This window comes from Temnothorax curvispinosus, unplaced genomic scaffold (assembly GCF_003070985.1).
Source record: "Temnothorax curvispinosus isolate PA1 unplaced genomic scaffold, ASM307098v1 QBEX01014581.1, whole genome shotgun sequence".
Lineage (NCBI taxonomy): Eukaryota > Metazoa > Arthropoda > Insecta > Hymenoptera > Formicidae > Temnothorax > Temnothorax curvispinosus.
The window spans coordinates 2,441-12,934 of record NW_020224361.1 but is presented as its reverse complement, the minus strand read 5'-3'; the positions used below and the strand labels follow the sequence as shown (position 1 = coordinate 12,934).

Genomic DNA, 10,494 nt, shown 5'->3' with positions numbered 1-10,494 from the left:
ACATCGTCTGTCATTTATAGTGACCAGGATATAACAGAAAAAAGAGCATTTTTGTTACTTAAAAAATAAAAATAAATTTTTTTAATAAAGTGAAGAAAACATGCAAAGTTTAACGTTATTCACTTTCTTCGTTTCCCTATAAAACATTCCTGAAAAATATATATTTTAATGATTTTTTAAATTAAAATATCTCCGTTAATAATTCTGTATACATTCTCTTCCTAACGTGTGTGTGAAGCTATCGTCTCATTTTGCAGAAACTTACAAATTATTGAGAGTTCTGGCTTCTTTCAAAAAACGCGTCAGTACAAACTGAGACGCTATGTTCACGCAGCGTCTCATTTTGTCCTACACAAGTTCCACCACTGTATCTCATCAGATTTTGCAAGATCTATAGTTCTATGACAGTTCTATAAAGAGTTTATCTCATCAGATTTTGCAAGATCTATAGTTATCTATAACAGTTCTATAAAGAGTTCTGCCATATAAAAGCAAAAAAATTAATTATAGGGTACTAAAAAAAATTACAATGCATCGAGTATACCGGTTGAGACGCCAGTTGAAATCTCGGAGTTCCGGTTTATGTAAAATATTTTTCGAGTAGTTTTGAGCATATTGAAACATTTTCTAAAGAGTTCCGAGCGTTAGAATCTTTGTGTTATATTTAAAAAAATTAATATTAACCGAAAATTAATCATGACGGAAGAAGATGAGACGCTGTGCGAAATCTCGGAGTTTTGGCTTATATAAAATATTTTTCGAATAGTTCTGAGCATACTAAAGCATTTTCTAAAGAGTTCCCGCCACTAGCTACGTTGTATATATATGTTTATTAACTTTAGCAAACACTAGCTACGTTGTATAATTTTTAAATAAATTAATACCGCTCGAAAATCAGGAATTTATCGAAAATAAGGTGAGACGCTGGCCGTATTTCGGCAGTTCTGTGAGTTCTGCTATAATTCTCGTGTAGTTCTGAACATGTTCTAACGTTATCTCATTTTATTCTGGCAATAAGCATTATTTATTCATTTTTGCTTCCTCATAGAGGAAGCTGTTTTCGTAAAAAAAATTTTTTTTTAGTTGCTTTTGCCAATGTGTTCAAAATGTTCTAAAACGTTGAAAAATCGCTATTTTAAAAAATGTCGGTATGTGTGTATGTATGTGTGTATGTGTGTATGTATGTATGTGCCGAATTTACCGAAATTTCTATAACTCCAGAACTGATCAACCAAATCTTAACCAATTATATATGAAATAGAGGTAGAAAAGACTGAAGAATATAATAGAATTATTAAAAATTGTTAATAATAAAGGGGTTACCGATTTTTTTTTATATATAATTCTTTAAGGCCGGTATTCATAGTCGGGTCTTATATTCAAGATCGTCTTAAGTACAGTTTTAAGGCGTCATCAGCCAATCAGAGGGCCGTATTAGCATCTTAAGACATATCACTTCCTCTATGAGGAAGCCATGTGCAAATTTTTAATTTGCACCATTTTTTGATTTTACTTTTGTTGCATTTTGCTTATCTTACTTTTTTATCTCACGTTTGTAGTATTCTCAATTGGTGTTAAATATATACGCGGTAAAAACGAGAAATAACTTCCAAATCAATCAAAATCAGTTTGTTAGTATTTTATATTTATACTCTTGTCACGTGCTAGTCCGATCAAGGTATCTTTAGGGCTTCCGTGTATTTTGTCAGACTTTGTTATTCTAATTTTTTATCTTATGACTTCTGAGCAATTATTTTATCTTATTGACTATCGTGAGTTTATTTCTGCACTTTTTAGCTTTACGTGTATGCATGATGTAGTTAGGGCACAATGTCAGCGACGTAATGGATATTTTGTACGCGGTTTTTGAGGATGTATGGCTTGATTAATTTTTTCACTTAAGAAGGACCAAAATTACGGTCGAAACGTTGTAAGTTTAAATATATTAATATATCTCTAAAGGCTCAGTATATAAAATATTAAACTCAATTAGGCAATAAGAGCCAAGCGTAGATTATCTTCGCTAAAATCTTTTTAATAAAATGTCAATCAAATGTCAATTACAATACGTACGTTTCAACCCTTTTTGGAGTCATCCTCAGCGCGTTGCCTATACATTACATAAAGCTAAATCTAAGTATACATAGGGCCTTCTTTTCCCGTAACTATTGGCGAATCGGTTAATCCTAACGGTTGTTTCGGCAAGTGCGCACTCCGAAGCCTCCCCAGGTGTCTTCGTGTGTAATTTCCTGGTTTGAGAGCTAAGAAATCAATAGTCGTTTAAATGTCAACGAGTTTATCGCAGTGTCCATCAGTCATACATCTCCAATTATTTGTTACTAAAATTTAAAAAAAATTATTCTAATTGTGAAAGTGAGTACGTTTAGGTTTTTGTGATCTATCACTTGAGAACAAAATTAATGACTACAAAAATCTACACATATACCCATTTCCATGATTTAAATAATTTTTAAAAAATTTGATCCGCCATTTTGAATCCGCCATTTTCAATTTTGAAATTTTAACACGTAATGGAGTGACCAAGCAAACGTATAGGTACATACCGACTATGATAGTAGCCCGACGGCTAATTAAGTTCTCCTAAAGTTGAAGTAAAAACTTTTTTAATTCTGACTGTAATTGATCGTGGAGGAGTGCAAAAAAGGCACCCTCCTTTTTCTTTCGCAAATGCACATGAAAATGCATTAAACAGTGAAAAAATCTAAAATCTTTCACCAATACGTTTACTTTGAAGAATCGAGGGGGCTTAGACTTTGAATGATTTTGAGCCCCTCTCCCACCCCCGAGAACCTCTTTTTTAGGAGCCTCAAAAGTAAAATATAAAGAACGTCCTTGATTACTCTTAAGAGAAATTTTGCCGTAAAATGCGTTTTTCCATATTTCTTAGCGTAAGTGAAAAATCGAGGTACAAAAGATCTTTTTAGAACTTTGACTCCGCATAACTTTTGATAGGGGGGTTTAACCACATCTGCGGTTTTCACCAAAAATTTTCTTTTCACTAGACCTTTAAAACGAGCTTGATCCCTCTCTCCACTAAACATTTTTTACTTGCACTCCCGCCCCCTTATTGGCCAATAATTAAAGCTAGCGCTATGGCTGACGAACACACAGTCTGTACAGTTAATACTGGGAGCTTTCCAGCAAGCGACACAAGTCGACACAAGTATCGTTTTATCTTTGTTACTCATTACCAAAAAAGAAAGATAGAACGATGCTTGTGTCGACTTGTGTCGCTTGCTGGAAAGCTTCCACAGTCTACCACAGTTCTAGCACGAGTTAACAGCCGTACATATTTAAAGAAAACACAGTGGAAGTGTCATAACATTTTTTTTATCGCTAATTAAACCTTTCGTGTACTTCTGATGTGCTCCGTTAAAAGTTTATACGTGAATTTGGTGCCGCAAATGTGAACAGTAACGGAAAAGATGATAATTGAAACCTGTATCAAGTATCAAATTTGTATATATTACACACATATTTGTTACCCTACGCTACTGAGTAGCTAAATCCCGGTATCAAGGCAAGAAATTCAGAAATGTGGGCTATTTATAGTATTTACTCCCGGTCTCCCCTAACTGTCTTTCTCTAGGTATCTAACATTATAATATTATATTTTAATCTTTATAAACGGTATGCGCTGCGCGCAGATTAGTTATAAAAAATGCAGTGATATAAAAATATAAAAGAAAATATCAAATATAATTTATATTTGCATTGTATCTCTACTGCCATGTTATGAAGCAGTATGTATATTATTGCATGTATATCATATGTTCGATCTTTCAACGTTATTCTGCATATTATTTCGTGTCTTTTAAAGCGCAGATAGTTCCATAGATTTTACCATAAGACAATATAAATTCAATTCTTACGTAAGTAGTAGTCAATCTTAAATAATTTATTTGGTCTCTACATTTTTCTATTTACTCTATTAGTACATATTACAAATAGCATAGGAGATAACGATTCCAAGTGTTTCAGTACCTACGTTTTGCATTACTAGATTATTAAAGTATAGTTTTACTATTCACGTCAGTTTTGTTTAAAAGTAATAAATAATTGCATTACATATTTAATTTAATGGCATGTGTAAAATACATTACATTATATCTTTTATCTAAGAAATCCAAAGTAATATATATTGCATTATACGTCTTTAATCTAATGCAATATAAGATACATTTTAATATATTTTTACATCAATGCCATATTACGAAACAAACGCATATTATTGCATATATTGAAATGCTTGTTCTTTCAACCTTGCATTATTTCCTGCACATCATTTCCTGTTTCCTATAAAACAAATAGTTTTAGAGATAAAATGATTATAATTCAATTCGTACGTAAGTAGTAATACGTAAGTACTCTAATCGTGTATTTAAATAGTTACTCTCTCTCTCCTCTCTCTGTATTTAATTTTCTATTCTAATTCCTATTCTAATTCCATTATATTTAAAATCTAATAATATATAAATGTTCAAGAACAGTATGTACTGTAAATAAATATAATTAAATGTAATGACACAAAGACTTTGATAGAAAAATTGCGCAAATATTGTACAAGATCACTCAATTAAGAGGAATTTCACAATAATCGCACTAACAATAAAATAATTCGCCACATAACGCATCGGTTTTTGTCGACATGAAATTTCTGAATAATATTTGCTCAAAAATTGATAAATTTAATATTGAGTACAAATTACGCACAATTATTTCGACATTTAGAAGCAAAATCATCTCAGTAAACACAGATATACATACATATATATAACAGTCACATATACCACCGTTTATCATATTTTACGTACGAGGAAGGATGTTATCTAATGGCGATTCAGCAAACATAGAATATGCTGTATGTACATAATATAGGTATACAGGAGTAACATGTAATAAAACTCAAATATATTTCTTAATTATTACGTAATTTCTTTTCAAATTTAATTTTACAAATATTCCCCTAAGATGCTATGATTCGCCATAAGCCATAACGCTACTATTTTGCTGAAATACCATTTAGAAATAAATTGTGCAAATATTTATCAATATTTCATGAAAAGTTTAAATTTCTACAAATACTTATTGTTCCAAATATTGAGACATAATTGCAGAATTTCAAATTTCATTCAGATTTTGTTATGTAATTTTACAAATTATTTCTTATCAGGGAATATAAAACATTAATGTACATATTTTACATATTGGATCATATCCCATTTCTTTTGCTATATTTGGTATGAAACAGATGTATAAGGGGACGGGGGGTAGCCCCGGACATTATTGAAATTCAAGTATACCGCGTATCTATATATGACTATTGTTTAAACATTCTAATATGCCCTTCCGTGTATCTCGACATATGCAGAATGTTTGAACAATGGCCATAGATACGCGGTATACTTGAATTTCAATAATGTCGGGGCTATTCCCCGTTCCCCTATATTACCTTATATAACGTTTGTTCTTTCAACTCACGCTGCACATCATTTCCTGCTTCCATCATGTTGTATAAATAGTTATAAAAAATTATTTAAACTTTACCTGCATTTTTCTGTCGACATAATAAAAGCGATACGAAGTGTTTCAATATCTTTACTTTGCGTTACGTTGCTATTGTATAAGTTGTTACTGCTCATATTAGCTTTGATTTAAAAATAATCAAGATGACAATTGATCCGGCTAAGTCGATTCCTGCATTTTACGCTGGACAAAGTATATTGTTGACAGGCGCGACAGGATTTCTGGGTAAAGTGTTTATCGAAAAAGTATTGCGATCTTGTCCAGATGTTCGTGAAATATTCTTACTGATACGTCCAAAAAAGGGATTTACTATCAAGGAAAGGCTCAAAGAAATATTAAACTTACCGGTAAGATAGATATAGAAGGAGAAAATTTTTGTAACAACGCACAATTCTTTAAGAGATTTTTAGATTTTTAAGATGTTACATCACTTAATATAGCACTTAAAATGTATAGTAAAAAGAACTTTTTTCTAAGGGCTATTGTAACGTCATTATTAAAGAATGCTATTTTGGACATAAAAATTTTGTGAATAGTATGTAATAAAAAATTGGAATGTATTTAGAGTCGAATGTTGTGAATGCCATTAAGTACACATTTTGTTCTTATATTATAAATTTATTCAAAATGTAGAATTAGAAATTATTGTAATTATTCTAACAAAAACGTTTTTCTAAATCATAACATTCTTTTATTTTAGTTATATGAAAGACTGCGCGAAGAACAAATTTCTATTTTCGAGAAGTTAATTCCGATTTCTGGCAATATTAGTGAAAAAGAATTAGGTTTGTTCGGATGCGGACAGACAAATGTTGATTGAAAGAGTGACAATAATAATACATGGAGCGGCAAGTGTGAGATTTAATGACAGTTTAAAACATGCTATACTTTCCAACACTAGAGCAACAAGAGACATTTGTATTTTAGCTCAATGTATGAAGAATTTAAAAGTAAGTAATTTTCGCTCAAACAGAGTATCAGAGAGATCGCGCATTTGTATTCATGAATAATTTCACGTAATTTATTGCACTACATTTTACGTAATGTTTTACACACAACGTTACTTATCTCAGTCATAAATTTTCTCCTAAATATTTATTATGGCGTATTTTTAAATTTAATAACAATTTAAACAGGATAAATTTGGAAGAATGTGGACATGATTGAAATATCATGATGTATCAGTGTCTATAGTATAAATTAAATATATCTTGTTATTATACAAACTTTTATAAACTGCAGAAAATTAAAAAAAAATTCCTCTTTTGTATTAAAGGCATTAGTGTATGTTAGTACAGCATTCGCACACGTGAATAATGCATTTATTGAAGAAAAAATGTACCCACCTATAGCTGATTGGCGGAAAATGATAGAGATCGCGGAGTCATTGGATAAACATACTTTAAACATTTTTACAGCTAAGTAAGTAATAAGCTAAAAACAATAATCGTGATGTTTATAAAATTTATATAATTATAGATGTTTTCTTAGAACTATTATTTTATTACTATGTTATATTATTATAGTTATCTATTTGTGTTTTAAAAATTATTCATTTATTCATCGTACTTCTAATAAAATAATATCCAAATTTTTAATTTTGTGTACATTTGAAATTATGTATAGATGTTTGGATTACGCTCCGAACACGTATATTTTTTCGAAGAACCTAGCGGAAAGTGTAATACAGGATTATTCTTTCTCTTTTCCTTGCGCGATTGTAAGACCTTCCTTAGGTACGTAGCCTTATTTTTCCTAACAATAAGTATTAGAACTAAATTTTTGTTTTAACGCCTTATTATTGTGTATGCTAAATATTTGTATCCGTTATTTTGTGTTACAGTATCTCAAAATAAAATATTTAATAGAATGCAGGGTGTCCGGCAATTCTTTACATAACCGTAGTATGAAAGTAGATTGGGTTAAATTTAAAGGAAATATCATGTATTATTTTGCAAAATTTGCTATAGTTATTGAATAATTAGTTAAACTGTCCGAAACAATGTGCTCGTGGAAAGCAGTAGGTAAGCCAAACTCGGTAGGTATAGGCATGTATATAAAATGACTTACTTGTTAGATCTCTTAGCCACGGCATTGTATACATACGTTACGCGGCGCTCGCCGTTCGCTGCGTGATATTATTTCTCGCTATCAGATGATGCTCATTGTTATTAAGAGATCTAACAAGTAAGCCATTTTACATGTCTATACCGAGTCCAGTTCACCGCTTTCCACGCGCACATTGGCTCAAACAGTTTAATTAATTATAAGTTCAGTAACTATTGTAAATTTTGCAAAATGGTACGTGACTTTTCTTTTCAATTTGAGCCAATCTACCTTCATACTTCAATTTTGTCAAAAATTGCTGGACACCCTGTATTCTATTAAATATTTTATTTGTAGAAAAATTACATCAGATAGAATTAGACTAGATAGATTAGATAGAATTTAAGAATATGTATAGGATTGTACAGCCTTTTCCTCCTTCTATATTTTGGTTGATAATTTATGTGCAAGTAATAATTTAATAATATTTTACAAGATTTAAGTAATAATCTAACAATAATAGACAAATGTACCTCATGTTTTAGTGACGCCATCAATAGAAGAACCAATGCCAGGATGGATAGATAATCTTTACGGTCCAATAGGACTTAGTATTGGTGGCTTAAAAGGAATAATACGAGTAATCTATGGTAATAAAGATGTTATTGAAGATATAGTACCAGTGGACATTGTCATCAAAGCTATATTAGTCGTATCTTGGAAGATTGGAGTTACCACGTATGACCATCAATTATGCCCTATTGTCTCGTCCGGATGGAATAATTATGTAGTCGTGCTCCTGCATGCGCCTAGACAACAGCGTTTAAAGCATTGCCCTAAAATGCAAAAAGCAAGCGTGCGCCTGCGCCTTTTCAGCGCCCTCCGCGCGGCGCGCGCCCGTTCTTCATTGTGTTCTGTTCGTTTGTCCAGACAACACGCACTTTTCCTATCTTCAGGATTTTTATCGTTTTGGATGCCGAACATAAGGATCGAAAGGGTAGCTCTCCCTCGAAACACTCGAGAGGAGACATAATTTATCATAAGCACCGTTTTGAGAGCCTATTCTCCCGTGAGACGATCCCGAGATTTCTTGCGACGTAAGGGATACATCGTGCAGCTATTTTGCGGACAGCAAGCAGACATCGAGGGACTCACCCGCTCGAGGCTCTTTTTCTAGGAACAGCTGTTCTCAGATTCCTGAGCATACTTGTAGACTTATCGCTTACCGGACTGACACGCATAACCTCCAAGACCCTGCCCAAGAGGTTAGGTCGCCCGCAACGGGCGCTTCGCCCGTATACGAGGTTTTAATTTTGGTCTCCAGGCAACACCTGCCTTCGAGAAATTAGCAAGCACTGAAGGACAGACGGTCGCATAAGCGGCCAGGGCGTTGTACCAGGTATGTCCTCTTGTCGACCCACATTCCGTGGCAAAGAGAGGACATAACCGACTGTTCCCTTCTGCTTTGCCTTCTCCGTTGCAGTGGCCAGTGCCCATTAACGTCGGCGACGTACCAGGTATGTCCTCTTGTCGACCCACATCCCGTGGCAAAGAGAGGACATAACCGATTTTTTCCTTCTGTCTCGCCTTCTCCGTTACAGTGGCCTATGCCCATTAACGTCGGCGATCGTCTCTCTACAGCTCTTGGTATGTATCTTTTGCTGTTAACAAGAAGAGTATCTATCACTCAAGTGGCTGCCTGCCTCAATGCCCTCGGCTCTGGCAGGCCAAACCTGCTACAACCGGAAATCCTGCGCGACCTTAAAAACGATGCAGACTTTCTCGGGCGCTAGACGCCGCCGGCAGTAGTGCTCGGACGCTCGCCTAATCTAAGACGCACGGACACCCTCGGCAATGACTCACAGTCGCTCGTCGACTCCAAGGCGCAGGGACGCCATCGGCAGTGGTGCACATTCGCCCCCCGACTTCCTTGGCGCATAGACGCCCATCGGCTCACCGATCGGCCTTATATTCTTCAGAGGGCATACACACACTGTTTCTTCCTAGCTAGAAGCGTTTTACCAAGTCTTCCTTTAACATTCCATAGGTAAAAAGGCCATGGAGATATCAGGGAGACCCTTAAAGCAGCACGGGCATATGAAAAGATAGGGCGTGAGATTTCTAATTCCTCAGCCTTGGTGAGTAAAGGGACCCTACAGCCTGTCCGTCAGCAGGCGCCGCAGCGCTGTTTTCATTCTCTATATAAACCACAGCTTCCGAGAAACCGGAAAGCTCCTGGTTTTTCCATTAAGGGCTCCCTAAACTCGGACTCTTTACCGAGCCATCGTCCTCACTCTCGGTCCCGGCTACAACACCATCGTTAGACACCGTAAGTATACCGCCGAGCGCCTCCACAGCTACACGAGGTTATTATCCTCTTATTACATTTTGCCTTCATCGAGAGCCGCCTTGAGAGAAATGGAACTTTCGCAGGCCACCGCAAAATTCTTTGATTTAGAGGTTAAATGCCTCTTGCGTAAAAGAGCCATCTAGGCGGTCGAACTCTACGCTGAACAAACCTTATCCTTGTTCTTTCTTGTAGAAAAAGTAGCGTCAGACTCATTGAGGTCAAGCAGCAAGGCGCCGGTATACCACGTGAATGGATAACCAGTTGGATAACCAGCTGAGAGAGTAGTAGATTGCTTGGAGCAAACGCGCAGCGAATATACGCGCAGAATTAAATATACTCTTTGAACCATCAGGCGGTAAGCGACTTTATAATAATTTTACGTGAATTAATCACGTTTAATGAGCCGCCGCATTTTAAATTGGAGGATTGGCGGACAGTAGTTCGCCTCATGTTACCGGGATGGCTAATGGCCACTGTAGATCTGGAGGACGCGTACTTGCTGGTTCCAAACCAGGCTCTGCTACCAAAACTATTCCAGGTCTTATTCACAA

At 34.9% G+C, this 10,494-nt stretch overlaps 1 pseudogene; it reads left to right on the top strand.

The window, feature by feature from the left end:
- The first annotated feature begins 5,343 nt into the window (after window positions 1–5,343).
- Window positions 5,344–9,386, top strand: LOC112464789 (annotated as a pseudogene).
- The last annotated feature ends 1,108 nt before the right edge of the window (window positions 9,387–10,494 follow it).